The sequence below is a fragment of the Myotis myotis genome, unplaced genomic scaffold (genome assembly GCF_014108235.1).
Source record: "Myotis myotis isolate mMyoMyo1 unplaced genomic scaffold, mMyoMyo1.p scaffold_m19_p_8, whole genome shotgun sequence".
NCBI classification, from domain to species: domain Eukaryota; kingdom Metazoa; phylum Chordata; class Mammalia; order Chiroptera; family Vespertilionidae; genus Myotis; species Myotis myotis.
In genome coordinates, this window is record NW_023416390.1 from 79,882,352 (window position 1) to 79,910,278 (window position 27,927).

A 27,927-nucleotide genomic window follows, 5' to 3' on the forward strand; every position below is an offset into this window, starting at 1 on the left:
ATAGTAAAACCTACAATAAAATCCTGGGTTTAATCAAGAGTGTTAAATATTATTCATTTGGTAAATGAGAAAAGCAGCAGTTGAGCAAGCCAGATGGTGTAAAGTATATGCTTCTGTCATCATATAATCCCCAAAGCTGATATGTTTATGGAGCTCTGCTTCCATATTAAATCAAAACAATGGGACTGTCTCTTTTTCTTTCACATTCCTCTATCCAATCTGTCCTTTAGGACTTTTTCTCCTTCAGATCTGGTTTCAGAGCTCAGATGAATCTAAAATCACCCAGATATGGTTTTACAGCAGGTCCTCAAGAAACATCCTTAAATTCAACGTCATTTTGTTATAACATTGATGAGATGCAGTAGAAATTTGACTCTTGTTTATGTCAATTAGCGGATGGTAAAGTTGGTTTCATTGTATGTCATTTTGCTTAAAGTCACAGAACCTATCAATGACCTTAAGTGGGACTCCATGTATTTGACCCAACTGTTCCAGTCCCAGGAACAGTGCAGGATCCTGCTGTCCCTGAAGATGGGGACCTCGCACTCTGTCTTCCAGAACAGATGTCACATCACATGAATTAGTATCTACAATGCTGGTCCTTTTCAAAACTAAATCGAAGTGAAAGAAGGCCCTATAAGTCTCTTTAGCTTTTTCTCTTGGGCTTAATTGGATCAACATTCCACCATTCCATTATTTACCATTCAGGGTAAATAGGTTCTTCTGTTCAGAAGGTGCAGCGTGGGACTACTTCCCTTGCAGAGTGCCTGGTCTCCTTGGTGATGGGGAGGAGGAACTGAGCATGCCTGCTTGGTGCCTGTGCTTTATGGTGCTGATCCCCTGCTCTGCCTCTCCTCAGGAATCTCTCATTCTGTTTCTCCATGAGGTAAGCTTTCTATGTCAGCATTTGGCCTTATAGTGGGGAGACTTGAAGTTTGAGTTCTGTAGGGTTAATTCAAAGAAGAAATGATCAGGTGACCTGAATTTGCTTAGTACCTATGCTCCATTCTCTAAAGTGGCCCTTTGAGTAATAAGACTGATTCTTGTGTCCGCTTCTAAAGTCAGAGGGTTGACAACAAATTATCATTTCTATAGACACAAAGAATCCCCAAATCTTAGTGGCTAAACCAACAAAGGTTTGTTGTTACCTATTCAGCAGGGTTCTGCCCATCTGCGTTGACTCTTTTCCAAACGCCTGAAATCTGAGAGCTCAAAGCAGTTTTTAATATTTGAATACATGCCACACAGTGGGAGTTTAGGTTTTAAGAGACTGGTTGAAATTTTAGCACCTCTGAGCAGGACTTTATTAGAAAATAGAACTAGAAAAAAAGTTTGAATATGAATTCTGCGATGCAATTACAAAAACTGTGTCAGAATGGTGTTCTCAAACGGAGAATCGTCTTCCTATTGGAGACCACATACATCTATAATAAACAACAGAAAGAAATACCGCCTACCACTGAAGGCCTTTCATATCTCCCTGCCTTGCTGAGAATTATTTTTAGTAATACTTAATTCATAGCTTTTCTTTCAGGGTGTTGGTACTTTCCCTTTTTAGATATGAGTTATACTAGACCAATCTCTATTATTTCTGGATTACATGTCAGCAATGAAAAATGAATTGAGTGCTTTGAGAAAAAAAAAATCATTACTGGGAAGATGAATAGATCCACTGTACTGGGTTACTAAAAGCTGGGGCTCTGGAAAGGTCATTGGTTTGCTTTTTCCAGGAAAACATATCTTTTTGGATACTCTTCAAAGTTGTGATAATTTCCTCCAGCAGTAGGTGGGAGGTTGGTGTATTGATATCACTTTTTCTCCTGGCCCACTGACTTCACAGACAGACCTTTCTTTGCTATGTGGTATTTAAATGTAAAAACAGCTTTGAGCTCTCAGATTTCAGGCATTTGGAAAAGAGTCAGCAGCCAGCCAAACTTATGTATTTGTTGCTTTTGCCACTGGAGATACCTTTTTTCAATAGATATGTATTGTTCCTATTATGTACCAGATAATGCTGTGTGCCAATAATACAACAGTTATCAAGACTGACACAGGCTACCACCTAATAGAGTTCTCAGTCTGGGGAGAGGGAGATGGCTCTATATGGGTAAACAGCCTACAATTCAGTTTGAGAAATACCATGATGAGGACACACAGGGTGCTATGGGAATCTTATAGCTGAGGCAATCAGGGAAGACTTCCTGAAAGAAGTGACTTGTCATTGTGATCTCAGGGACAGTAGGTCTTAACCAGAAGAACAGAGTCAGCAAAGGCCCTGAGGTTGGCATATTTGAAGGAACTGTGTATGGGTAAGGGAGAGAGACATGTTTTCTAGAGAATAATTGAATAGGAAAGGGACAAGGCAACAAGTTACAGGGGTAAGGAAATACAAGGTCATGGAAAATCTAGAAAAATATGTTAGTAAGTGTGGACTCTACATCATGGAAATAATCACTGAATGGTTTTTAGCAGGGAAGTAGCATGATAAGATTTGTTTCTAGAAGCCACTCTGATTGCTATGTTCAAGATAGATTGGGAGAGACAACGTGTGGAGGTAGGAGATAGAAAGATCAGCGGGGGGATTATGTAGTGATCCAGGTGAGAGATTATGGTCTCCTGAGATTAGTATTGACTGTGGAATGCACAATATGGACACATTTGAAAAAAATATAGAAGGTAGAACTAACAAGCTGATGACAGACATGACATGGATGGTGTATGAAAGAGAGAAATCTAGCATGACACTGAGATTGCTCAAGACTCTGAGTTGGACACTAGGCTGATAATAGAAACCCAAGAGGAAGAGCAGACCTGGAGGTTAAGACCTTGAAGTCAGTTTGGGAAATGTTGATTTGAAGTGTGTGGTGGACACTGCCATTTATCCACTCGCACCCCCTTGGCCTACCGTTGAAGTTGCCTGCAGATAGGCTTGCAGGTGAAGACAGCTTCCTACCTCTCTGCCTGAGGCCGTTCTCTGGCCACAGTGTAAGCTGAGCTGCAGAGCACCTGGAGTCAGACCAGAAGTTCCAGGAAATTAATGTCCCAGGAGTGACCATCAATAGTGAGGGACAGGGATTAATGAATAAATGACTCAGCTCTCTTGTGTCTTTTTGTATCAGTTCTGAAGCATCTTCCTCCCAGTGTCTCAGAGGGTCTCCAGTGAGACGGAGACACATTTGCCTGTAGTAATAACTATTAGCTTTCTTTAGTTATCAACACTATTAGCTTGCTTTCTTTCCCTGTCTCCCATCCCCTTAGAATTTCTTCCCATCCCCTTAGAATTTCTCCTGGTATCACCTTCTGCCAAAATAAACCAGTGGTACCCAAATAGGAGTATCAGAGTCTAAGATGAAAGTGTTCGTGAACAATCAAGTGGCGGTTCCAGAAGACAAAATGGATATTAAGGTCTGAAACTGGGGAGCAAAGTTTGGGCTGTATGTATCAATTTGGGGGAGACATCAATATATGCTTTCTCATTGAGGTGATGGCTGTAGATGATTTTCAAAAGAGAATGTGAAAGAAGAGGAGGGTTTATAATAATAAATTATAAAATTAGGGGACAGGCAGAGGAAGCATTGGCCACAAATGTGACAGAAAAGGAACAGTCGGGGCGAGGGGAGAAGGAGCAGCAGAATGTGGGACCACAAAAATCAAGGGTGGGTGAGAGAATCTCAGGACAGAGGGGTTCTCAGAGTTGTGTAAGAGAATAACTGAAAAGTGTTCACTGGACTTAGCTGCAGGAGGGAATTGGTGACTTTGGGAAACACAATTGCAGTAGTATGTGAAGGCAAAGCCAGGCATCATGGGTTAAGTCATGGCTCCCAGAACATACAGTAGATCTTTTCTAATGATTCTTCTCCAACCAAGCCCAGTTCCTGAACTTCTTTGTTGGCACTATGCCTATAAAACTTTAATGAGCTCTATTCCACTTTGATCTGAGAGGAAGTGAAGCAGAAAGACAGACGTCATCAATGTGCAAAGCGACCGTGGAGCATGAAAAGGGTGGCCTCAGCCACCCATCCAACCAGCCTCTGGTGTGAGGTGGCCAACTCACACAAGGGCCACAGCCCAGCCTGCAGGGCTGACCTGAGTGGAATGAGGCATAATGCGAGGCTGCTGAATGGCCCCCAGCCTAAACACACTTCTTAAGCCACCACTCTCTAAGTTGAAAAGTCAAAGTAACCAACATCTCCGTGATGATTACTTTACCAGGTTGATGGGTAGTTCAGCAGGAGCATAAGGGAATGGGTCAACAGCCCAGCAGGCAAGCAGGCAGAATTGCCCAGGGAATGTAGGTCACCCTAAGCAGAGTGGAGAAACTGGGCAGCAAAACACCCTTCTGGAGCCTTCCATCCCGTCCTGTTCATAGACATGGAAGTGACATAGCACATGAAAATAGCTCACACTTCCTGAATATGCATTAGCAACAGATCTTGCCTTCGATCCGTTACATCACCTTTAATCTTATCACCTGTTCAATGAGTTCCTTTTAGCACCTATAATTAAGAAAACGGAGGCCAGAGAAAGCCAGGCCACACAGCTGATACATTTAAGAGCTGGTTTCATATTTAAGACTTCTAACTCTAGAGTTCCCTCTTTCAAACAGGAACTACTTCATACAGCCTTCTTTTCTGAATAGTTTTTTCACAGTGGAGGGACGATTCAAACCATCAGCCCATCTTGCACTATAACAAGCAAATTTTTTCTAGGGGGATTTAGGGTGAAGTCTGGGACAAATGTGTAAAACAAGTAAGCTATGAAAAAATACCAGCAAGGGAAATAAAATAATGATGAGCAGGTATTTTGCTTTATCTACATTTCAAAGATGATAGTTAACTTTTGATTGCTTACACGAGAAGTGTAGAGAATGTATACTAGTTCACATGAACAAATATTTATTTAGTGCCATCACCAGGAACAAAGATGGTAGCTGGTATTTTACACTTTGTCTTCAGGAAGGCCTGTTTGACTTGATTTTCCTCTCTACCTTGAGAGACTTGAGGTTGCTAAGCCACTGTGGAGAAAGGAACTTGTGCTGGAATTGCTTTTCTAGATCTGACACTGCCCTAGAATCCCTAGTTCTTCATTTTTGTTGAATCATCCTAGGGTGTGTTGTGGCAATGAACTATAAAAGATTGTGCCGTGACCATCCATCAGTGTCTAATTGACTGGCTGATTCACTAGGGAGGGCAGTTACTGTAGGTAGCTAGTGTGTTCCTAGTAAAGATGAGGCTGAAGTTACTCTCTGACTCGCTCTGAAAGAATCATGTTGAGGGTTAGGGTTATCATGTTGAAAATAAAATTACAAGCAAAACCTTGTTGAGTCTTGGCAGAGAAGCAAAATTTAAATGCTAAATTATGAACTCCGCTTTGGGGCTATGCTCTTGCCAGAACCCCCTTATTTTGATGCTTTTTAGCCCAATGTTATTTATTCTCCTAATGTCCCTTCTCTTGGGATTCTTTCCAGTAAAGTACATTCAGAGCAGTCTATTATATTTACTTTACTCTATTTTATAAGGGTATCATATTTTATTTAAGCATCCTATTACTGATGGTCATGTATGTTGTTTCCAAACTTTGCTCTTACAATGAAGTCTTGTAATGAATATACCATTTTATTTGAAACCTTTTCACTTATATGGAACCATTTTTGTGGGATAATTACTTACAAGTGGAACTTCTGGATCAAAGGGTATGTGCATTTCTGTTTTTGAAAGATATTGCCCAATTGTCCTTCAGGGAATTTGTATCAATTTTCATTCTGTTAGTGATGATTCAGTGTTTCTCCATTATCTGCCTATTTTTAGTAATTAATTATTTTAACATAATTTCAGACATTAATGAGTATTCAATATCCATATCAGGAAATTAGCATTAATAGTTTCTCAATCTTTTGTTTGTTTGTTTGTTTCTATGACATTAACACTTTTGAAGAGTCTGGGACAGTTATTTTGAAGAATGTCTTTCAATTTGGGTCTATCTTTTCTTTAAAACAAAGAATCAATGTCAAATAACTCAAAGCAAAAAAACAAGGAAAAATTGCCAAGCATAAAAAAGAACAAGCAAAATAAAATTTAAAAATGTAGTTAATAAGAATACCTATCACTTTTTAATTTTTATTTTTATTTTTACTACTTAAGCATTTTTTTGACACTTACTTGATGCCAGATATCACTTTCCTGGTGATAATAGTCAGCATGTGCTGGATGTCAAATATGTGGCAGGAAAAATACTAAATGCTTTATATGCATTACCTCATGTTCCTCATAATAATCCCCCATATTATGGATGATTACATTATGGTACACAGAGGCAGAATGGTTTCTGTAAGGTCACAGAATTAGTTCTCTCTCTTCCCTTCTTTTCAAGTCACAAAAGTCATACATGCCCATGGCAGTAAGTCAACCTAATCCAGAGGGGGGTATAGGAAAAGTAGAGTGCCTGGCCTCTCTCCAGTGCCCCACACCAGAGGTAACCTCTAATAACAGTATTTAATTCCAGACCTTTTCTATTAGAACCAAGATTTGAATAAAACCTTTCTGAATTCAAAGCCTTTATTCATAATGAGTATTCAGTGTTGTCTCCTATATGCAAATAGAAAATTACATAACTATATATATTTTATTAAATAAAATGGCTCTTAAGACACTTATCAACCAGATTATTGTTGACAAGCAGGTGAAGCAAAAACATATTAAGTTTTTGCCATCCATCTCTCTGATGCGAAGAGCCTTTTTTATTCACAGCATAAAGGACACAAAATTAATTAACTAATTGAAACACAAAGATGTTTGACAACTGACCCCCTGCAAGTGCCTTTTGTGAACTTTCTATTTGGCCAAGTGTTGACTATAAAAATAGAAATACTAAGGCATATAACCAAGGAGGAGGAACAAAAGCAGTCCTGCTGTGCACTAGCTAATCTAGTTGAAGGGCTGCTGTAGGAGGAAGTTGCAGTTAATGTTCTAACAAAATACTTGTAGCTTCAGGTAACCTAGTATTAGATACCCTGTATAGTGCTGACTGTCCAGTATCCTGGTGAGATTATAATGGTGACCAGCATCTCAGGCATGTTTCATCTACTCAAGGTCAAGGTAGCAAACTATCCATGGTAATGGCACTGGAAAACAAGAACTCACTTCTTCAGGTCATAGAATGACCCAATGAAAATGTTATCCTTGTGCCTGGCAGGCATGGCCCAGTGGTTGAACATCAATCTATAAGCCAGAAGGTCATGGTTTAATTCCTGGTCAGGCACTCAGGCCTTAAGTATGCTATCCAGGTTTTGTGTGAATATCTATTTTAGAGGTTTTGTGAAAACGACAGGATGGATTATATCACTTCTGCTGGTGACTCCAGAAATACTTTATTAAGGGGGTCTGAAATGCCTCAGGGTTAAGAAATCGAAACCTAAGGACAACTAATCACAAACTACCAGTAGGCTTGCCCATATACAGCACTTAGCCTGTAGCCAATCAAAATATCCCCTTGCTTTGCTTTAGTCTCTTCTCCATAAGTCTTTCCACTGGCTGCTATCCGTGGAGCACTCCTAACCTCTCCCTGGTTAGTGCTGCCTGATTCCAATAGATTTTTGATCAAATGAACTCTTAAAAATTTTAATATGTCTCAGTTTGTCTTTCAACACTACAAATATGCCCTATTCAAATCATTAGTAAGCATTTATAATCATTACTCATTGTGAAGGATACAAAAGAGGCATGTAGCAAAAATATAATGGCTAATATGTACTGAGCACCTGATATATGTCAAGTTAAATGCTTCACATTCATCCTCTTACATATCATTTATCAACTTCTATTGTGTGGAGATTGTAATCAATGGCTGACTTAATTATCCACTAGGCTCACTAGCCACAATGCCTGGGTTCCACAATACTTTTGTTAAGTCCAGGAAAATGTTTTAGTTTCTTTCAGAATTAAAAGGGAAAAGAAATAAATATAACCTTCCCTGGATATTAATTAGTCTTTGTGCTCACACAGTCATAACTATAATTCATAATATTTTTTATAGAGTAAGGGGCCTATTAAGGCAAAAGTGCCTTCAGGCTCTGAAAGTCATAATGCAGCCTTCACCATATTCATCCCCACTTACCAGATGAAGAAACTGAGACTCAATAAAATTAAGAAATAAAACTTGTCACACAGCTTGGAAGTGGCAGAAGTTATGTTTGGAGTCTGTAGGACCTCACCAAAGACCATTTTCATTACCACACTACACACTATACATTTTATAGCAAGAAGTTCTAAGTTGAGAAAATGAGTGGTTGTACATTAACCAATTAGAAAACACTTCTTGGAAAGAATATAATCAACTGCTTAAACTCAGGAACAGATCCAGATTATGTAAGATCTGAGGCTTTTACAACTTAAAAGATCTCCTTTAAGAAAAAAAAATACAAAATTATAAATAAAAATTGGGTACATAATCTTGGAGAGGGCTGTCCAAGTAAGGGGCCCTCAAATGTAAGCTCTTTAGTTCATGGCAAATTCGCCCCATCTAAATGTCCTTGGGCCTGAAGGATGCCAGAGAAGGAAGGATCAGAGTCGGTCAGGAATATCAGTAAAGGTTTTAAGGAGAAAGGGGACTTTGAAGTGTGGCTCTGGTCTGGGAACCCTGCAAAGTCTGGGGGGCACATATGAGCATAATCTGATCAGGGAAGGGCAGAGAACTCCACCTGGCTGAAACCCACAGCATGTTAGTGACGGGGGGGAGCGCAGGTTCACTCAGGAAGGTGGGGCCTATTTTAAATGCCAGGATGGACAGGCTGCTGGGAATCTTTGTGTGCTCCTGGGTCTCCTGCCATCACCCGGGAAAAGAAGCACAAGGATGAGGAATCTAGCGCCGGGGCAGGACTCTCGGAACGGGTGACAAGAAGCAAAGAGATGGAACTGGAGAACTAACCTGGGTGCGCTTTAATGAGCACTTCATAAATTACGGTTGGAAGGGAAGAGGCGGGAATAAAAAAGAAAGGAAAAAGGGAAAAGTAAGAATCAAAAAAGGATCAACCAAGTAGATACAAGGAATAGAAGGGACGAAGAGTCTGTGATAATTTTTACATTCTGAGCCTGGATATTTGAAGGAATAGTTGTGGGATAGCCAGAATTTCAAGGTTGGTTAGGTTTGGTTTTACCGTATAGAAGGTAAAGTCAACAAAAAAGATTGCAACAACTGGGCTACGTACATCCCCCGAGGAAGCTGAACCCCTGGGACAGGGATGCATCTGACCAGGGCCCGGCTTGACTCTGCTGACATTGTTAGCTTTCGCCCTGTTTTCTGCATACCAACTCTCCATCTGCTCATCACATTCTTTCTCAATTATGTTAACAGCTTTAGGGACCTTGCAATCAGGTCTCATTCTTCTTGCTGACTAGGAAGCATTTTGCCTTTTTTTTTTTTTTTTTTTTTAGACTGCTGGGCTTTAAAAAAATGTTTTATTATTATTATTCTAGAGAGAGGAAGGCAGAGGGAGAGAGAGCAACATCAATGGGCCGCCTCCCACACAGCCCCCACTGGGAATTGAGATCCCACCTCTAACCCTCGCCCCCCAGCACTATCCCCACCCCCAGCTCACACACCCCACCCGCCCACCAGGGATTGAGTCAGCAACCTGGGGATGTGTCCCAACTGGGAATCGTAGGACCTCTCAGTGTGTGGGATGACACTCAACCGACTGAACCACACTGGCCAGGGAGAAGCATTTTGCTTTTTAACATGACTTTTGTTAAACACTATATTATGAGATTAGTTATAATTTAACTCTGAGTTTCAGCCGGCTCTGTGCCTCTCCAGGTGAGTGGTCAAGAGGACTAGTCACAACAGAAACAGAAGGAAGAGAATGGATTTGAGAGGGCATGACAGAGCTATAAAAAATAGAAGGATGTGGAATTAGAAAGAGGGTGGAGGCTTTTGATGATTCAAACATCTTAGTATGTGTCAGGCTCTTTGCTTGGAACAAAAGCCATTCCTATGAGTGATGCATCTGAATGGCCTGAAGGCATCTGAATTTTCAAGATAGGTATTTGGGAAAGTGACAGGTCAGACAGAGGATCCATGGCAGCAGATTCTAGAGGGTGAGGAGCAGGATGATGAGTTTCGTGTTAGCCAGGTTATGTTTGGGGTCATGAAAATGTAAATGAGGGCCAGTACACAATTGTAAACATGGGGATGGAGTTTAGGAGAGAAGCCAGGGCAAGAGGTATGCACTGTAGAGTATACCAATCAGCAGGAAGTTACTGACCGAGGCAGGCATGGGGGTGAAAGCATTGCTTCCAAGGCTGATAGGCTAGCACAAGTGGGGTTACAGGTACTTCAAAAATTGGGGCATGATACATAATTGGTGAAAAAAAAAGGAGAAGAGTTAAAACAACTTGACCAGTGAATATAGTACAAACAAGTCATTTAAACTTGGAGGAGGGTCCACCTGAGATCTTACTTTTTGAGATATAAATTTCCCTGTAAGTAATACTTTACCTACATCCCAAAACTTGGATATGCAGTTTTTGTTGTTGCTCTTCTTCAAATATTAACCCATAAATTATTTGGATGTCAATTCTAATTCTACAGAATTCTATCGGTCATGACAGAGAGACCACGGGAAGACACCCCGCTCCATGATGTGACTGCTGCCTGACCTGCCTCACTGCCGCGGACCTTCGCACTAGATCAGCTAGATCTGAGCCAGAGCAGAGGTTGCTTCCCATAAACCTCTCAGAGACTGTCTGACCTCCGTCCTGTGCCCCAAGCAAGCTGGTTCCTGGAACAGGCTCTTGCCCAGCCCCTGTGTAAGTATGTAAGGCATTTCCCCCTTACCTGGGGCGGGTCACATGCTAGTATTCCTGTCCATCCTGTTTTGTCCTGTACAACCGCTTAGCACCTGCTGTGTAGCTCTGAGGATATCCATGTCACCTTGCTGCTGCCCACGATGAGCCTCGGATATAAATTCCCTTGATAAACTTATATAGTAATGCTGGAGTTGTCAGCCTCTTCCTTAAGGCTCTTGCCCTGAGAAATTTTACATAACAATGATAAATGGATAAATATAGATATACAGATTTGACTGGAGGGGACTTTAATACAGAGAATTGATTCCATGGTGACCATGTATTGAGAAACCAACTGGGGACACTGAGGCAATCCAGAGATTAGCAACAGCAGGAACCCATTACCACTTGTAGGTCTGAAGGGACAATAGAAGGAGGTGGCTTTACTCAAGCTTTAATCTGGAGTCATCTGAAGTGAGTTAGAGCTAAAGTGGGCACTTGTGTAGGAAGGAGGAAACAGCTTGTCTTTCCCTTCTTCCTCCCAATCTCAGGTCAGTGCTGTCAGTGTCTACCATTGTTGGAGACTTCCTGGATGCCAAAGCTCAAGGGAACCTGGGAATTGTAGTTCCTTTCAGAGGGGGAAGAATATGGGGAAAACCATGCAGAGGAGTTGAGTATCTTTTAATTACTGATTTGTGATTTTATTATATTATGGTCAAAGACTGTTATCTATATTATATGACTATTTGGTATTGGTTGAGACTCAACTTTGTGAGCTAGGACATAGTCAAGTTATGTAAATGTTGCACGTGTTGTTGAAAAATATTCATATTCTCTATCTTTGGTATGTGTATTCAGTGTTCCATATAATCCATCAGATTTGGTTTGTTAATTGTGTTATCCACACAGTAAAGATATCTTTTTATCTATACAACGATTTTGATGACATGAAGTCAGTTTTTGAAAGAAGTTTATTAAAAAGCTTTGATTATAATTGTGGATTTATCAAATTCTACATGTCAGCTACATGGAAAATAGTCTCTAAGGACAATGAATGAAAATAGTGGGAAGGCTAGTGCTGTGAGAGATGATGGTAGCCTGGCCCAAGATAGTGAGAATATAGAAAGAAAGGGAAAGAGAGAAATTAATGTTGATTCTGGCTTGGGTAACTGGATGAATGGCGGTACTGCTCAAATATATGATTGCCACTGATCAGCATTTTACCTTGTGCAAACTAAATAAACACTCTGGGCTTAGTTTTCTTATTTATAAAAATGGGTTTAATAGATTGTATTTCATAGGATTATTGTGATGGGGAAAAGAATTAATATACATAAAGTAATAGCACAATATCTAAATAACTGTTTAATATTTTTTTCTTATTACCAACTAGGATATAGTTAATGGAGAGAAGTTTGAATCAAGATTTCCTCCTGAGGCTCATTATATTTGAGTTGATTTGTAAGTTATCTTTCAATAAAGAGGGTCTAAGTCATCTCAGCACATACTGTTAAGGTATGAAAGAGGATAGAAGTAAGAAAAGCCACTGGAAGGTCAAAGGCAACTTTCAGGAGTTGGCAGAATCAAGGGAAGATTTTCTTAAGGTGGGGAGAGAGGATTATGGTTCCAGGCAGAGAAGAAGGAGCCATTTCAGGGGGAGACAGAATCACTGCCTACATGTACTTTCCTGTTGGTGTTTGCTTTGCAGTGTTAAGTGTTGTTGTCTGGCTTGGTTCTGAGTAAGACAGCTCGTCATCTCCACAAGGCAACAGAAGAGCAGAGCTCTGGAAAAAATGACTGCAATTAACAGATCAACATTAACTTAAAGAACAACATTAACTACCTTGTGTGTGATTTATCATATCATCAGCAAGCAGATTACTCTAGTGACAGGTTGTTAAGAAGTCTGTATTAAGCGTTTGGTACAACAGGGAAAAGTGATTAACTTGAAGATTCCTGAGCACATATGTTTCCAGCTTTGAGCGACTATGTGGAATGAAGACTGAAATTATGAATTCCACAGTATGCACTGTCTTGGCAGAGTTTAGCGTGAGATTATGCATGACTACACCGTCCCTACAAGTTTGCACAGGCTTGGGAATTTTCTTATTAAGGTTGTTATGCAATCTGTTGGCATACAAATGCCTAGAAAAATATTCCCAGGAATATTAGTCTTGACTTACAATTATGTTTCCCCCTTTAACTAAGTTAATGCCAAACTACTTTTTCTGTTCTATATTGTTAAGGAGAAAAATAGTACTTAATTTTAGATCCTCACCTAAGGACATGTTCTCATTTATTTCAGAGAGAGAGGAAGGGAGAGAGAGAGAGAGAGAGAGAGAGAGAGAGAGAGAGAGAGAGAGAGAGAGAGAGAGAGAGAGAGAAACATTGACCGGTTGCCTTCTGTACACCTCCCGACTGGGTATTGAACCTGCAATCTGGTTATGTGCCCTGATCTGAAGTTGAACCCGTGACCTTTCAGTGTATGGGATGATGCTCCAACCAACTAAGGCACACCAGCCGGGATAGAAAACATCACTTTAAGATATTGTAACTGGAGCCATCTTTCATAAATCAGTTTTAGATCTATCACAAATAAATTATAAGCTAGATTTAATTATGAAGCCATTAACACACTTCATATAAATAAAAAATGAAAAACAAGTTATGTTTAAAGATAGAAGATTTAACAGGCATTTCTACTTTTTCATATTCTTGGAACCCCACTAACACAACCTGTGAAGGAACAGTTTAAGGCCGAAACTCGATGAATGGAGAGAGTGGGAGAAGAGATCAAATATATGGTGATAGAATAAACAGAGCTGAGAAATGGAATCTAATCAAGTAGTGGAGAAGATTAAGAACTAATCCGATTTCCAGAATATCCAAAGCCTTAGAAACTAACGGCAGCAGGCACTTACTGGAAGTGCGTATAAAAGGGGTGTGCATTCAATAAGAAGTATTGTTGGTAAGTCTGTTTAGAAGGAACTGCGTCCCTATACCCCTCCCTAGATCCATGCAGCATCCCGGAAATTGCCCTTTCTTAATTGTCAAAGAGCGATGGTTCATTTTCAGAATGACATAAAATAGGTGGTCTGCATGGAGGAATACCAGTGCAGCTGAGGCTCAGGGGTCCGTACTAACAATAGGGGATTAAATGAATGTATGCATATTAGCTTTGGAGACAACATGCCACATCTGTTTTCTAGAAAGTCTAGAAAGCTAGACTTTCACCCTCCTGGCAGGACACTGGAAGAGTCTTTTCTTGGAAATATGGCTAGTCTATGATGAAAGATATGACATTGAAAAGATACTGAAATTCTAAGTTTCCGCTTTAAACTGCCCATTCTGATGCTCCTACAGAGAAGCTCACATCAGACCAACATCTCTCATATGCTCAGGGCTTCTAGCCAGTGTTCTAGTGTTCTAGTGTTTCATTCTTAAATATCATAGGATACAAAGACTGAGATATTGAGGAAAGCCTTGAACCTGGAAGATAGAAAATCAAATAAAGAGAAACAAGTAATGTTGAAGAAATAAAGGTAAAATAAACGCCAAATATCTCACAAAGAAAAGCTACTGTGGCCAAAACCGGTTTGGCTCAGTGGATAGAGCGTCGCCCTGCAGACTGAGGAGTCCCAGGTTCGATTCCAGTCAAGGGCATGTACCTGGGCTGCGGGCACATCCCCAGTGGGAGATGTGCAGGAGGCGGCTGATCGATGTTTCTCTCCCATCGATGTTTCTAACTCTCTATCTCTCTCCCTTCCTCTCTGTAAAAAATCAATAAAATATATTTAAAAAAAAAAAAAAGAAAGAAAAGCTACTGTGATCATGAAACAAGAACAGAATTCTACCCAAATATAAATTAACAAGCAAGTAGATAAATGGAACATAACCAAAACATAAAGAAGGTGTTGGAAATTAAAACAATAGCAGAAATGGCAATTTTCAATAGAAAGGTTGAAATATAAAGTTAAGAAGTTTTACCAGCCAAAAGAAAAAGAGATGGAAAATAGGAGATAAAAACTAAGATAATTAGGAAACTGATCAAGGAAGATGAGCATTTTTTAAAAAATAGGAAAATGTAGTGCACCACATAAATCTCTTTGGCCACCATTTCATTGCACACTAGCCCGTCCTCCCAAGGGCCAGCAATAAATCTCTTTGTAGAGGGTTTTCTGTGGCCACCAGGGCCTGATCTACCTATCGTGTGTTTAGTGCTGATTTTCCTTGTCTTTGTGGAAACAGTCTTCAATGGGTGATTGGCAGGTGCTAACTGTCAATTACTGATAAAAGTATTCTAGTTCTCTTACAGCCCACGTGAGATAACTGCAGTGCATATTCTTCACTTGCTCCCAGAACTCCCCAGGCAGGATTGTACTTAATAGTCCAAAATATTGACTTGCTTGATAATGAACTTTTTATTGGCTTCCTTTATTTCTGTCTCAATTCTCTACTCCCCTACTGGTGTTTTCTTGGATCACCCCCCAAATAAACTGACTGCACTTACAAAAAGGAAAGAAACAAAAGAAAAGTAATAAAAAATAAGGAAAGAAAGAAGGAAGGAAAAACAGAAAATGGAGAGGAGGAGAAAGTTAATAATCTGAGTTTCTAGACTGAAACATTTACCCAGTGAAAACAGACTCAGGCAAATGCAACAACACTGTGAAATTTCAAACAATGAAGGCAAAGAGAAAAACCTTCAAGACTGTAAAAAGGAAAAAAATATCCAGGTCATATACAAAGGATCAGCAAGTAGTGAGTAAAAAATTGCTCCTCCAAACTTAGATGAAGACAATTGTTTTGTAGTCATGATAATAAATAGCCATCAAAAGTTGGTTTTGAACTTATTTAAATGTCTATCAAAGTCAACTCCCCGCAATGAACCAATCAGCATCAGTCATTCGCTTCTGAACACTGACCAGTCAGGGGCAGACTTACTCCAAAGGAACTATGATTCTACTGATGATGCCAATAAAGCCTCTGAAAGTCCACCAGTCCCTGAACTCCATGCTTCCCCAGGTTCAGCAGTCTGCTCTGCTTGGAGAGACTGAGCCTAAATAACATAGCTCTCCCTTACTACAACAAGTAGTAAATTCATCTTTGTCCTTTAATTTTAAATATTGTGTGGTGGTCTCATCATCCTTGGACATAGATTAAATTTTAACTTCTGACCAGGAGCATTGGAAGCTCCAAAGCAATGCAGGAAGGCTTTCAAATTTCTGAAGGAAAATAATTTACAACCTAAAATTATATCCCCAACAAAACTATCATTTAAATATGAGAATAGAAAATAATATCTGTATATATTCTCCAGGAAGGTCCAAGATGGCGGAGTAGGTGATAGCTGCACGCACCTCCTCCTAGGATGACATCAATATTACAACTAAATTACAGAACAATCAACCTAGATAACCACTTGGAGAGTAGCTGAACAGAAGCTCTATAGTCAGAATTTGCAGAAGAAGCCATATTGAGACTGGTAGGAGGGAGGGGCCCCCCAGCCTGGAGCACCAATGTCAGGAAGAGGAGCCCACATAACATTTGGTTATGATTCCTCTGCCTCCCCTGGGAGACAGAAGGCTGCTGGAAACCCAGGCATCCGCGGTTCTCAACCTTTGGGTCGCAACCATCAGAAAATACATATAGCATATCAGATATTTACATTACGATTCATAACAGTAGCAAAGTTACAGTTATGAAGTAGCAACAAAAATAATTTTATGGTTGGGGGTCACCACAACATGAGGAACTGTATTAAAGGGTCGCGGCATTAGGAAGGCCGAGAACCACTGTAAGGGACAGCACACAATCTCACTTGCAGGCACTCACCCTGGACTCCAGCAGACGGATGGCCACTCAGTAATTCAGGGAGAGGCTGAGTTGTGTGGCTTTGGAGCAAGGGACAGAGGAAAAGTCTCCAGTACCCCTGTGTTGAGTCATGCCATGGACTCCATCTTTCCTGGGTTAAGCACTCCCCCCAATGCAGCGGAAGCCTAGTGAGGTCCACTGGCTCCACCTGTCAGCTCCCAGGCCCTGCCCAAACCAACTCTGGTGGGGCCAGAGACTCTGTCCCCAGCACCCAGCCTGAGCCTGCTTTGTAGTCTTTCTTAAAAAACTCTCAAGGAATTCCTGTCAAGCTGGAGGGGTGCCCGAGACACACAGGGAGAAACTGAGTTGTCTGGCTCCAGGGCAAGGCCGTCTTCCCCCAGCTGACAGGCTCCGCATTTCCTGTGTCAAGCCCTCCCTACACACAGACAAATCTTAAATCTGCTTCAGCCTGGTGAACTCAACTAGCTCCACACTGACAAATCCCTGAGACCCCTTGCCCCACTGAAACATTCTGCAGGCCCCGGAAGGTGGTGGCTGGCCTCAGTGTACCCTAAAACTTTTGCTGAGTGACCTCAGACCAGCACTGGGGCTGAGTTTGAAACTGTATGAACACCACTCACCCCTAACTGGTTAGTCCCTGAGAACCTGTCTCACGTAATTCGCATAATGCCCAAGGCTTTTTTAGTAGCCCAGCTTAACAGGCAGCCAGCAGGCAGTGGCAGGTCTTGGGGTGCCTTGGGGTTTTTGCTAACCTGCCTCAGGCCCAGTACTGGTGGCAGCCAACCTTGGTTCACAGCTTGCTCCCTCCCATGCTCAACCAAGTTCAGCAGAGGAAGCTTCCAACCATGAATCTCTTTGTAGCCTGAATAGGTAGCCTGGGGCTGGTCTCAGGCAGCATCAGACATTGATCCTCACAAGAGTCCCTGCAAAGGCCCCAGATCCAACACATCTTCAAAGACCAATTCAAGAAGAAACAGAAAATCTGAACAGAGCCATTGCTACCAACAAAATTGAACCAGTAATAATAAAAAAAAACCAAAAAACTTGTAACAAACCAAAGTCCTGGAACAAATGGCTTAACAGGCAGATTTTACCAAGCATTCAAAGAAGAATTAATAGCTATTTTTCTCAAACAATTCCAAAACATTCAAGAGGAGAGAGAGGTCCCAAGCTCATTTTATAAGGCCAGCATTATCCTCATTCCAAAACCTGACAAAAACATTACAATATATATATATATCTAATCTAATAAAAGACAAATAGGGTAATTAACTGTACCTCCGATACGCTTCGCATTGGCTAATCAGGGCGATATGCAAATTAACTGCCAACCAAGATGGCGGCAGGCAGCCACTCAGCTGAAGCGAACATGAGGCTTGGTTGCCCCGGCGATGGAGGAAGCCAAGGTTCCCCACCTGCCGCGGCCCAGCTCTGAGCTCCGAAAGCAACTATGTTTCAATTATAGAAGCTAAACAAACCCCAGATACCTGCTTTCAGCCGGCTGGGCCTCAGCGAGCAGGACTGCAACAGTGTTTCAATTATGGAAGCCAAACAAACCCCAGATACCTGTTTTCAGCAGCCGAGGTCTCAGAGCTGGAGCTGGGCCTCAGAGCTAAAGCCAGCTCTCAGCTCCAGTGACAGCCATAGAAGGTAAATAAATCCCAGAATTAAAAAAAGAAAAAAGAAAAAAAGGAGAGGTTGGGAGCTTCAGTCACTCGCCAGCTTGAAAACGGCCCTCAGCCCCTCACCCAGACTGGCCAGGCACCCCAGTGGGGACCCCCACCCTGAAGAGGGTGTGGCCAGCCTGAAAACAGCCATCAGCCCCTCATCCAGGCTGGCCAGGCACCCCAGTGGGGACCCCCACACTGAAGAGGGTGTGGCCAGCCTGAAAACAGCCATCATCCCCTCATCCAGGCTGGCCAGGCACCCCAGTGGGGACCCCCACACTGAAGAGGGTGTGGCCAGCCTGAAAACAGCCATCATCCCCTCATCCAGGCTGGCCAGGCACCCAAGCAGAACCCCCACCCTGATCCGGGACACCCTTCAGGGCAAACCAGCCGGCCCCCACCCGTGCACCAGGCCTCTATCCTATATAGTAAAAGGGTAATATGCAAACTAACCCTAACAGCAGAAGGAATGGGAATAACTGGTCACTATGACACACACTGACCACCAGGGGGCAGACGCTCAATGCAGGAGCTGCCCTCTGGTGGTCAGGGCGCTCTCACAGGGGGAGCTCTACTCAGCCACAAGCCAGGCTGATGGCTGCCAGTATAGCGGTGGTGGTGGGAGCCTCTCCTGCCTCCTCAGCAGTGCTAAGGATGTCCGACTGCAGCTTAGGTCTGCTCTCCGCTGGCAAGTGGACATCCCCAGAGGGCTGCGGGGCTGCCAGAGGGATGTCTGATTGCCATCTTAGGCCAAATCCCCCAAGGAGCAGGCCTAAGCCAGCAGGTGGTCATCCCCCGAGGGGTCCCAGACTGCGAGAGGGCACAGGCTGGGCTGAGGGGACCCCCCCCCCCCGAGTGCACAAATTTTTGTGCACCAGACCTCTAGTGTGTGTATATATATAAAATCCTTGACTTATGAATGTCCCGACTAACGAGTTTTTCGAGATATGAGCCATCTCTCTGCCGAGTTTTTGCTTTGAGTTGTGAGCTAAAATTTGGGTTACGAGCCAGCTTCAGATACCCCACCGCTAGTTGGCACAGCGAACGTCACAGTGAACACCACAACATCAGCCCAGCATCACGTGTCTCACTCGTTCACTTTAACACATTGTATGTGGGAAACGTATTTATATGTTTTACGTTGACTGGTAGTAGAGTGCAGGACACGCATTAATACATTTTTTATAGACTAGCGGTAGAATGCGGGTAATGTATAAATACGTTTATTTTAATACTTTTTTATTGCTCTAAAGGGATGCTAACATGCAGATATACGAATTCCAAAGGACAAAATTTGGGTCTCTAACACATACAATGGTGAATTATGTATGTACTTCCAGGTATAACAGTAATCAATCTATTCAACTGCAAAAATGGCCCGCGCCACCTGTTAGCGCGTGATAAAAACTACCCGCAAACAATGTGTTAAGATTTGACTTACGAGTAATTTGAGTTATGAGCTCCATCTCGGAACGAATTAAACTCATAAGTCAAGGCCCCACTGTGTGTGTGTGTGTGTGTGTGTGTGTGTGTGTGTGTGTGTGTATGCTGATATTCTAGATGAACATAGATGCAAAAATCCTCAACAAATATTAGCAAACTGAATTCAGCAATACATTAAAAGGATCATGCACCCTGATCAAGTGGGATTTATTCCTGGGATGCAGTGTTGGTTCAATATCCACAAATCAATTAACACGATACACCACATAAACAAAATGAAAGTTAAGATCATATGCTTAGCCTGGCCGGTGTGGCTCAGTAGTTGAGTGTTGACCCAGGAACCAAGAGGTCACGGTTCAATTCCCAGTCAGAGCTCATCCTCAGGTTGCAGGCTCAATCCCCAGTGGTTGGCGTGCAGGAGGCAGCTGATCGATGATGTTTTCTCTCAGCATGTTTCTACCTCTCTATCCCTCTCCCTTCCTCTCTCTCTAAAAATCAATACAAATAAATAAATAAAAATCACATGATTATTTCAATAGATACAGAAAAGGCATTTGACAAAATCCAGCACCCACTTATGATAAAAACTCTCGGCAAAGTGGGAATAGAGGGAACATATATCAACATAATAAAGGCCATATTTAACAAATCCACACCCAACATCATACTCAATGGGCAAATTGAAAAGTGTTAAGATCAGGAACAAAATAGGAATGTCTACTGTCATCACTCTTATTCAACATGGTATTGGAAGTTCTAGTCACAGTGATCAGAAGAAATAAAAGCCTTCCAAATTGGGGGGAGGGAGGAGTAAAACTGTCAATATTGCAGATGACATGGATCTATATAGAGAGAACTTTAAAGATTCCATCAATAAACTACTAGAACGTATAAATGAATTCAGTAAAGTAGCAGGGTAAAAAAATAAATATTCAGAAATCAATTACATTTTTATACACCAATAATGAACTATCTGAAAGAGAAACTAAGAAAACAATCTTATTTGCAATTGCATCAAATCAAAATAAAATACCTAGGAATACATTTAAACAAGAAGGTAAAATATCTGTACTCAGAAAAATTTTAAGACATTGAAGAAAGGTCTTGAAGAAGATACAAATAAATGGAAATGTATATTGTTCTCATGGATAGGAAGAATTAACATCATTAAAATTTCCATACTACCCAAGGCAATCTATAGCTTCAACGCAATCCCTATCAAAATTCCAATGGTGTTTTTCACAGAACTAGAACAAATAATCCAAAAATGTATATGGGCCACAAAAGACCCTGAATAGTCACAGCAATCTTGATAAAAAAAGAACAAAGTTGGAGATATCATGCTACCTGATATCAAAATATCATACAAGGCGCCGAAACCAGTTTGGCTCAGTGGATAGAGCGTTGGCCTGCGGACTGAGAGGTCCCAGGTTCGATTCCGGTCAAGGGCATGTACCTGGGTTGTGGGCACATCCCCAGTAGGAGATGTGCAGGAGGCAGCTGATCGATGTTTCTCTCTCATCGATGTTTCTAACTCTCTATCTCTCTCCCTTTCTCTCTGTAAAAAAAAAATCAATAAAATATATTTAAAAAAATATATCATACAAGGTAATCAAAACCGCATAGCACTGGCATAAAAATACACACATAGATCCATGAAACAGGCTAGAGCCCAGAAATAAACGTGTATGGTCAATTAACTTAAGACAAAGGATGCTAGAATGTACAACACGATAGAGACAGTCTATTCAATAAAGGGTGTTGGGAAAATTGGGCGGGTACATGCAAAAAAATGAAACTAGACCACCTCCTTAAACCAAATACAAGAATAAATGCAAAATGGAATAAAGATTTAAATGTAAGACTTGAAGCCATAAAACTCCTGGAAAAAAAAACACAGGCAGTAAAATCTCTGACATCTCTTGTAGCAATATTTTCTTCTGATACATCTTCTCAGGCAAAGGAAACAAAAGAAAACATAACAAATGGATCTATATTAAACTAAAAAGATTTTGTACAGCAAAGGAAACCATCAACAAAACCAAAAGACAATCTGCTTAATGGGAGAACATATTCACCAATGATATATCTGATAAGGGATTCATATCCAAAATTTATAAAGAGCTCATACAACTCAACATAAAAAAAGCCCACAAAAATCTAATTAAAACCTGGGCAGAGGACTTGAATATACACTTTGCAAATGATAACCACAATGAGATATCACCTCGCATTTGTCAGAATGTCTATCATCAGTAAACCAACAGATGTTGGAAAACAGAATGTGAAGAAAAGGAAACCCTTGTGCACTGTAGGTAAGAAGGCAGATCGGTGCAGCAACTATGAAATACAGTTTGGAGTTCCCTCAAAACATTAAAAATGGAACTGCCTTATGACCCAGCAATTCCACTTCTTGGTATATATCCAAAGAAACCAAAAACAGTAACTAAAAAGATATATGCACCTGTGTGTTTATTGAAGCATTATTTACAAAAGCCAAGATATGGAAGCAGCCCAAGTGCCCATCAATAGGTGAGTGGATAAAGAAGAGGTGGTACATGTACATAATGAAATATTACTCGGCCATTAAAAAGAATAAAATCTTATTTGTGACAACATGGATGGAACTCGAGGGTTTTATGCTAGATAAAATAAGTCAGACAGAGAAAGACAAATACCTCATTATTTCACTTTTGTGTGAAATCTAAAGAATAAAATAAATGAAAAAAACAAAGCAGAAACATATTCATATATACAGAGAATAAACTTATGGTTGCAGGAAAAGGCTGGGTGAAGAAGGTGAAGGAATTAACAAATACAATTTGATAGTTACAGATTAGTCATGGTGATGTAAAGCATGGAGAATATAGTCAATATTATTATATTTCCTACTAGTGACCCAGCGTACAAAATCGCGTGAGACCCAGACCCGCGGGAAATTGCGTGAGACCTGGGACCCCCAAGTCCTGGAGTGCCACGGGACCCAGAGTCAAGTCCCTGCCCACCAGTGTACCTCGCTGCGCTGCTGCGCACGCAGCCTCCTGGTGACCGGTCTTTGGTCATTATCGTGTTACGACCACTGGGTTTTTATTATATAGATGTGTGGCGCCAGGTGGGTACTTGATTTATTGGGGGAATCACTTTGTAAATTATATAATTATCTAACCACTATGCGGAACACCTGAAACTAATATAAAATAATATTGAATGTCAACTGTAATTGAAATAAAATAAATATGCCTAAGGAATCCCTTTCTTTTGGTTGTAAAGGCTATGTGGGCCTGGTGATCTGAGTGTGTGAAATGTTGGTTTTAGTCCAAGCTGGCATTTGGCTTCTCCGGCAGTACTGTGATGACAGTTCAGAGTCGCTCCCTCCTGAGAAGCAGAAATGTTCAATTAGCCAGAATTTGGAATGTGACTTTCTTTTTTTTTTCTTTTTCTTTCCGTCTCTTTTAAACTTTTAAAATAGATGAATTTGCTTAAGGTATTTGTAATTAAAATGAGAAACTCAAATTAAAATATTGTAATATGTACACAGGATGTTTAAAAAAAGAAAAGAATATGTTTCAGACATGAAAGAACTTAATTTACTTCTCATATAGTTTTTCTTAGGAATTTACTGGAGGAAAGCGAGCAAGGGAAAGACATAGGTTACTGGAAACAGGAGATCCAATTTAGGAAAAAAGCAAAAGACAACTTCAGGATGACAGTGAAGAGAGTCCCAGTGTTATCAGTGAAAGTGGAGTTCTTGGGGTACCAGGAAGAAAAGAATTTCCTGAGGTCCCCATGGGAGGATGGGGTTTCGTGGAAAGCTTTATTAATGATGTAAAATTAAGGGGGTTCCCTCCAAGTTCTGTCCATCTCACCATGGCAGATGTCCAATCTTGTCTTTAACAGGGCCAGAATGAAGGCCACTGCCCAGAATTTCTGTTCCATATTTTTTTTTATTGTTTAAAGTATTACATATGTCTCCTTTTTCCCTGATTGACCCTCCCCCTGGGCCACTCCTGTTCCCCAGGACAAGCCCCCACCACCCCAGTATCCCTGTCCATTGGTTATATGCATGTATACAAGTCCTTTGGTTGTCTCTTACCCCTCTCCCCACCTCCCTTGCCTTCTCTCTGAGGTTGGACAGTCTGATCAATGCTTCTCTGTCTCTGGATCTATTTTTGTTCATCAGTATATGTTGTTCATTATATCCCACATATGAGTGAGATCATGTGATATTTATCTTTCTCTGACTGGCTTATTTCGCTTAGCATAATGCTCCCAGGTCCATCCATGCTGTTGCAAATGGTAAAAGTTCCTTTCTTTTTATAGCAGCGTAGTATTCCATTATGTAGATGTACCACAGCTTTTTTAAAAAAAATGTATTTTATTGATTTTTTTACAGAGAGGAAGGGAGAGGGATAGAGAGTTAGAAACATCGCTGAAAGAGAAACATTGATCAGCTGCCTCCTGCACGCCCCCGCCCCCCCTACTGGGGATGTGCCCGCAACCAAGGTACATGCCCTTGACCAGACTCAAACCTGGGACCCTTTAGTCCGAAGGCCGACACTCTATCCACTGAGCCAAACCAGTCAGGGCTGTACCACAGCTTTTTAATCCACTCATCTACTGATGGGCACTTGGGTTGTTTCCAAATCTTAGGTATTATAAATTGTGCTGCTATGAACATAGAGGTGCATATGCCCTTTCTGATTGGTATTTCTGGTTTCTTGGGATATATTCCCAGAAGTGGGATTACTGGGTCGAATGGGAGTTCCATTATTAATTTTTTGAGGAATCTCCATACTGTTCTCCACAGTGGCTGCACCAGTCTGCATTCCCACCAGCAGTGCACGAGGGTTCCTTTTTCTCTGCATCCTCGCCAGCACTTGTTGTTTGTTGATTTGTTGATGATAGCCATTCTGACAGGTGTGAGATGGTACCTCATTGTTGTTTTGATTTGTTCCATATTAAAGTCCAGTCTAGTCCTTTGATCTATTCCATATTAAAGTCCAGTCTAGTCCAGCATCTGGCCAGCTTAACTTGTATTCCCAGCTGCAGTGCATTGCAATGTGGGGTCTGCACGGCCGTGGTCCATATGGCTGCTTAAGGCCACATGGCTATAGAGAGAGAACAGGCAAGCACATGGGAGAGAGTGGTCACAGAGCAAGAGAGTGAGAGGGAACAAGGGGAGGGGGAGGGAACTCTTTGTCTGGGGATTTTAACCTTCCAAGATTTCACACACTTCTTTTCATAGATTTTTATTGATTTCTTTAGAGAGAAAAGGGGGAGGGGGATGGAGAGATAGAAACATTGATGAGAGGGAACATAATTGATTGGCTGCCTCCTGCACATCCCACTACTGAGGATTGAGCCCTGACCAGGAATTGAACTGGTGACCTCTTGGTTCCTAGGTCGATGCTCAACTGCTGAACCACACTGGCTGGGCTCACACACTTCTTAAGGGGGTCACCTCCTAACCAATCCATTGTTTCTCAGGCTAGACTGACAGGAAAGTACCTTCCCTACAACACCCTGACTTCACTACACATGTGCCTAACTCCCCCTTTGTTTGATCCCTTCCCCTAGTGGCCTGCAGGGAATGGACGGTGGTTCCCTGGGGAGTGTGCAGCTATAGCTTCCTGGTAAAGCTGCCCAGATGACTAAGCTTATATGTCTGGCCTTCCCCTTTGCTTTCTTCCTATTATTAATATTAATAAGCTGTCTAATTACCACAGTAACACAGGATAGTAGTTATACATCGGAGCAAACCAGTCCACTTGCAGCTTGTATCAGTTATTTAGTGCTGCATGACAAATTAACCCAAAATGCAGTGACTTAAAATGCCCATGGATTAATCTCTCAATTTGGCTGGGTAGTTCTAGATTTTCCTAGTGAGCCTCACTTGTGCTTCTGTGATCAGTTGGCAGTTGAGCTGGGTATGATTAGTTCCAAATAGCCTCACATAAGGTGGTGTGGTGGTCACTGGGTCCCTCGGGGTGACTGGGCTATATATTTCTCTGTTCACTCAACAGATGAACCTTGGTCTTCACATGGCAGCAGGACTCCAAGAGCCCAAAGTACAAGGACTTTTCAAACTTCTACTGTGTCATGTTTGCTAACATTTCATTGTCCAAAGCAAATCACAATGCCAAGTTCAGAATCAAAGTGAAAAATATACTGTTACAGAGCGAGGGCGCATGGGCACAGGAAAGGAAATTGTTGTTGGCCATTTTGTTGTCAATCTATCACAGAACTTACCAGAAGGGTTCAGGAAAAAATTCCTTAGAAAGATGAAATTGATCAAATGTACCTGATGTGGCTGAACTTATTGAAAGATGATTTTAACAACTGTCAGCTTTTGGTGTTGAATTCTTGAAAAATATTAAGATAACCAGTCAAAGGAAAAAATTGGCAATTAACTCTGAGGATAACAGAACAGCGTTTAGCAATTTAAAATAAGCATAGTTTGCAACAAATTTAGTGGTAATTAGTTTTTACTTAGTCATATGTCAGCCAGTTAACACTGAATATTGAATTAAGCAAAATTTTCATTTGGCCATATAAGGAGAAAGTTGGGTACAAAACGTTAGTACAAATGGCAGGAAGGATAAAAAAGAGCCGAGTCCTACTCTTTCACTCTTTTGTCTGAATGGAAAAACAGAGATCATATCTAAAACCAGAAAGTCAAGGAGTAAGAATGTTATCTAGAAAAATGAAGATAACCAAAAAATCAGATAAAAGAGGTAAAACTGGTGCGCCTAGAAAGGAGGAAATGTGCGAGGGGACAAGGGCCTGCTGTGTTTCACAGTATGTCTTGGAGAACTATTTGTCTTCAAAAGTATGTGTATGTTCACTTAAAATAGAAATTAAAAAACAACAACAAAAAAGAAAAGTAATCAGATTAATATGCAGTAATCGCTGTCTAATACCAAGTGATAAAAAGCAAAATGCAGAATAGTTTGTAAGCTATTATTTGTATTTTAAAAATGGAGGAAGTGGAAAGTATATGCTTGCATATTTATAGAATAGTTAATCAGCAACTTCTGTTGAATCTACCTGCAGAACAATTTCCAATTCCAACCATATCTCACCCCTCTGTCACCCTCATCCCTAGGAAAGCTATTACCTCTTGATACACTAGGCCATTGGCCTTCTCATTGCTTCCCTGGCCTCCCTGCCATTCAGTCTAGTACCCACACAGCAGCCCAAGGAATCCATTAAACAAAAATTTAATGACTTAATTCCCCATTGAAAACACTTAAAGTTTTTTTGTTTGTTTCAACAGGTTGAATAAAACCAGACTCCTCACCAGGGCTCCATAGCCTTGTGTGATCCGGTTCTGATCTCATATCCATCTTGTTTTAGTCCATTCTCACCTCAGGGTCTTTGCAACTCATGGCCCCTCTGCCAGAACGCTTTCCCCAGATTATCTGTGAGCCTGACCCCTCACTCAGATCCCTGCTCAATTGTCATTTCCTTAGAGTGACCTTCCCCACCCCTCCTCCCTGTACCCTCCCTCTCCCCACACTACCTACCTACCATTGTCTAGCACCTCACCCTGATTTATTTTTCTTCATAGGGGTTATCACCACTTGACATTTAAATATATTTAACATTAATATTTAGTTGTCTCCCCCAACAAAATGTAAAGTCCCCATGAGGGAAGCTATATTTATCTGTTGTGTTTATTGCATTTATTCCTAAGCATCCAAAATAAGGCCCCATGCAGATTAGCTATTAATTTCTTTTGAATAAATTAATAAACAATGAAAAATACACGAAAGATTTTTGAAACTATTCACAGTGGCTGCTTTGGGAAGGAGAACTGGGAACTTGAGTGTCAGAGATGAGAGAATAAGGAAGACTTACTTTTCTCTTCTTTAGGTACCATGACCTTCAATCTTCTATGGCACCTGGAGTCCAGCAGCAATCTCCACAGTGCTGCACAGGTGGTCCGCAGGGTGAAAACGACAAGTGTGAGAACATCTGCTTAGAATACTGTTTTCTTAAAAGAAAGAAGGCATTATTAACATTAAACTCATAGATTTCGAGTGCATGAATATAATTTGTAAATTATATTATAGTCGGTTTAGGAGGTGTTTGCGATCCAGCGCACCAAGGGTTTCCTCCCTGGCTACCTGTGGGTTCTCAGAGTCCACTCATCTCACTCCCTGCAGGCATTTTAATTATGACCCTTTTCTGACTCTGTTTCT

At 41.2% G+C, this 27,927-nt stretch overlaps 1 long non-coding RNA gene across 2 annotated transcripts; it reads left to right on the plus strand.

Annotated features, from left to right (window-relative positions):
• The first annotated feature begins 796 nt into the window (after positions 1-796).
• LOC118662193 lies at positions 797-27,731 on the plus strand. Of its 2 annotated transcripts, none has more exons than XR_004969616.1 (3): positions 797-886; positions 10,585-10,802; positions 27,599-27,731. It is a non-coding gene; the product is annotated as an uncharacterized LOC118662193 (long non-coding RNA). The 2 variants fall into 2 exon arrangements; XR_004969615.1 differs by lacking the exon at positions 797-886 and adding an exon at positions 9,683-10,475.
• The last annotated feature ends 196 nt before the right edge of the window (positions 27,732-27,927 follow it).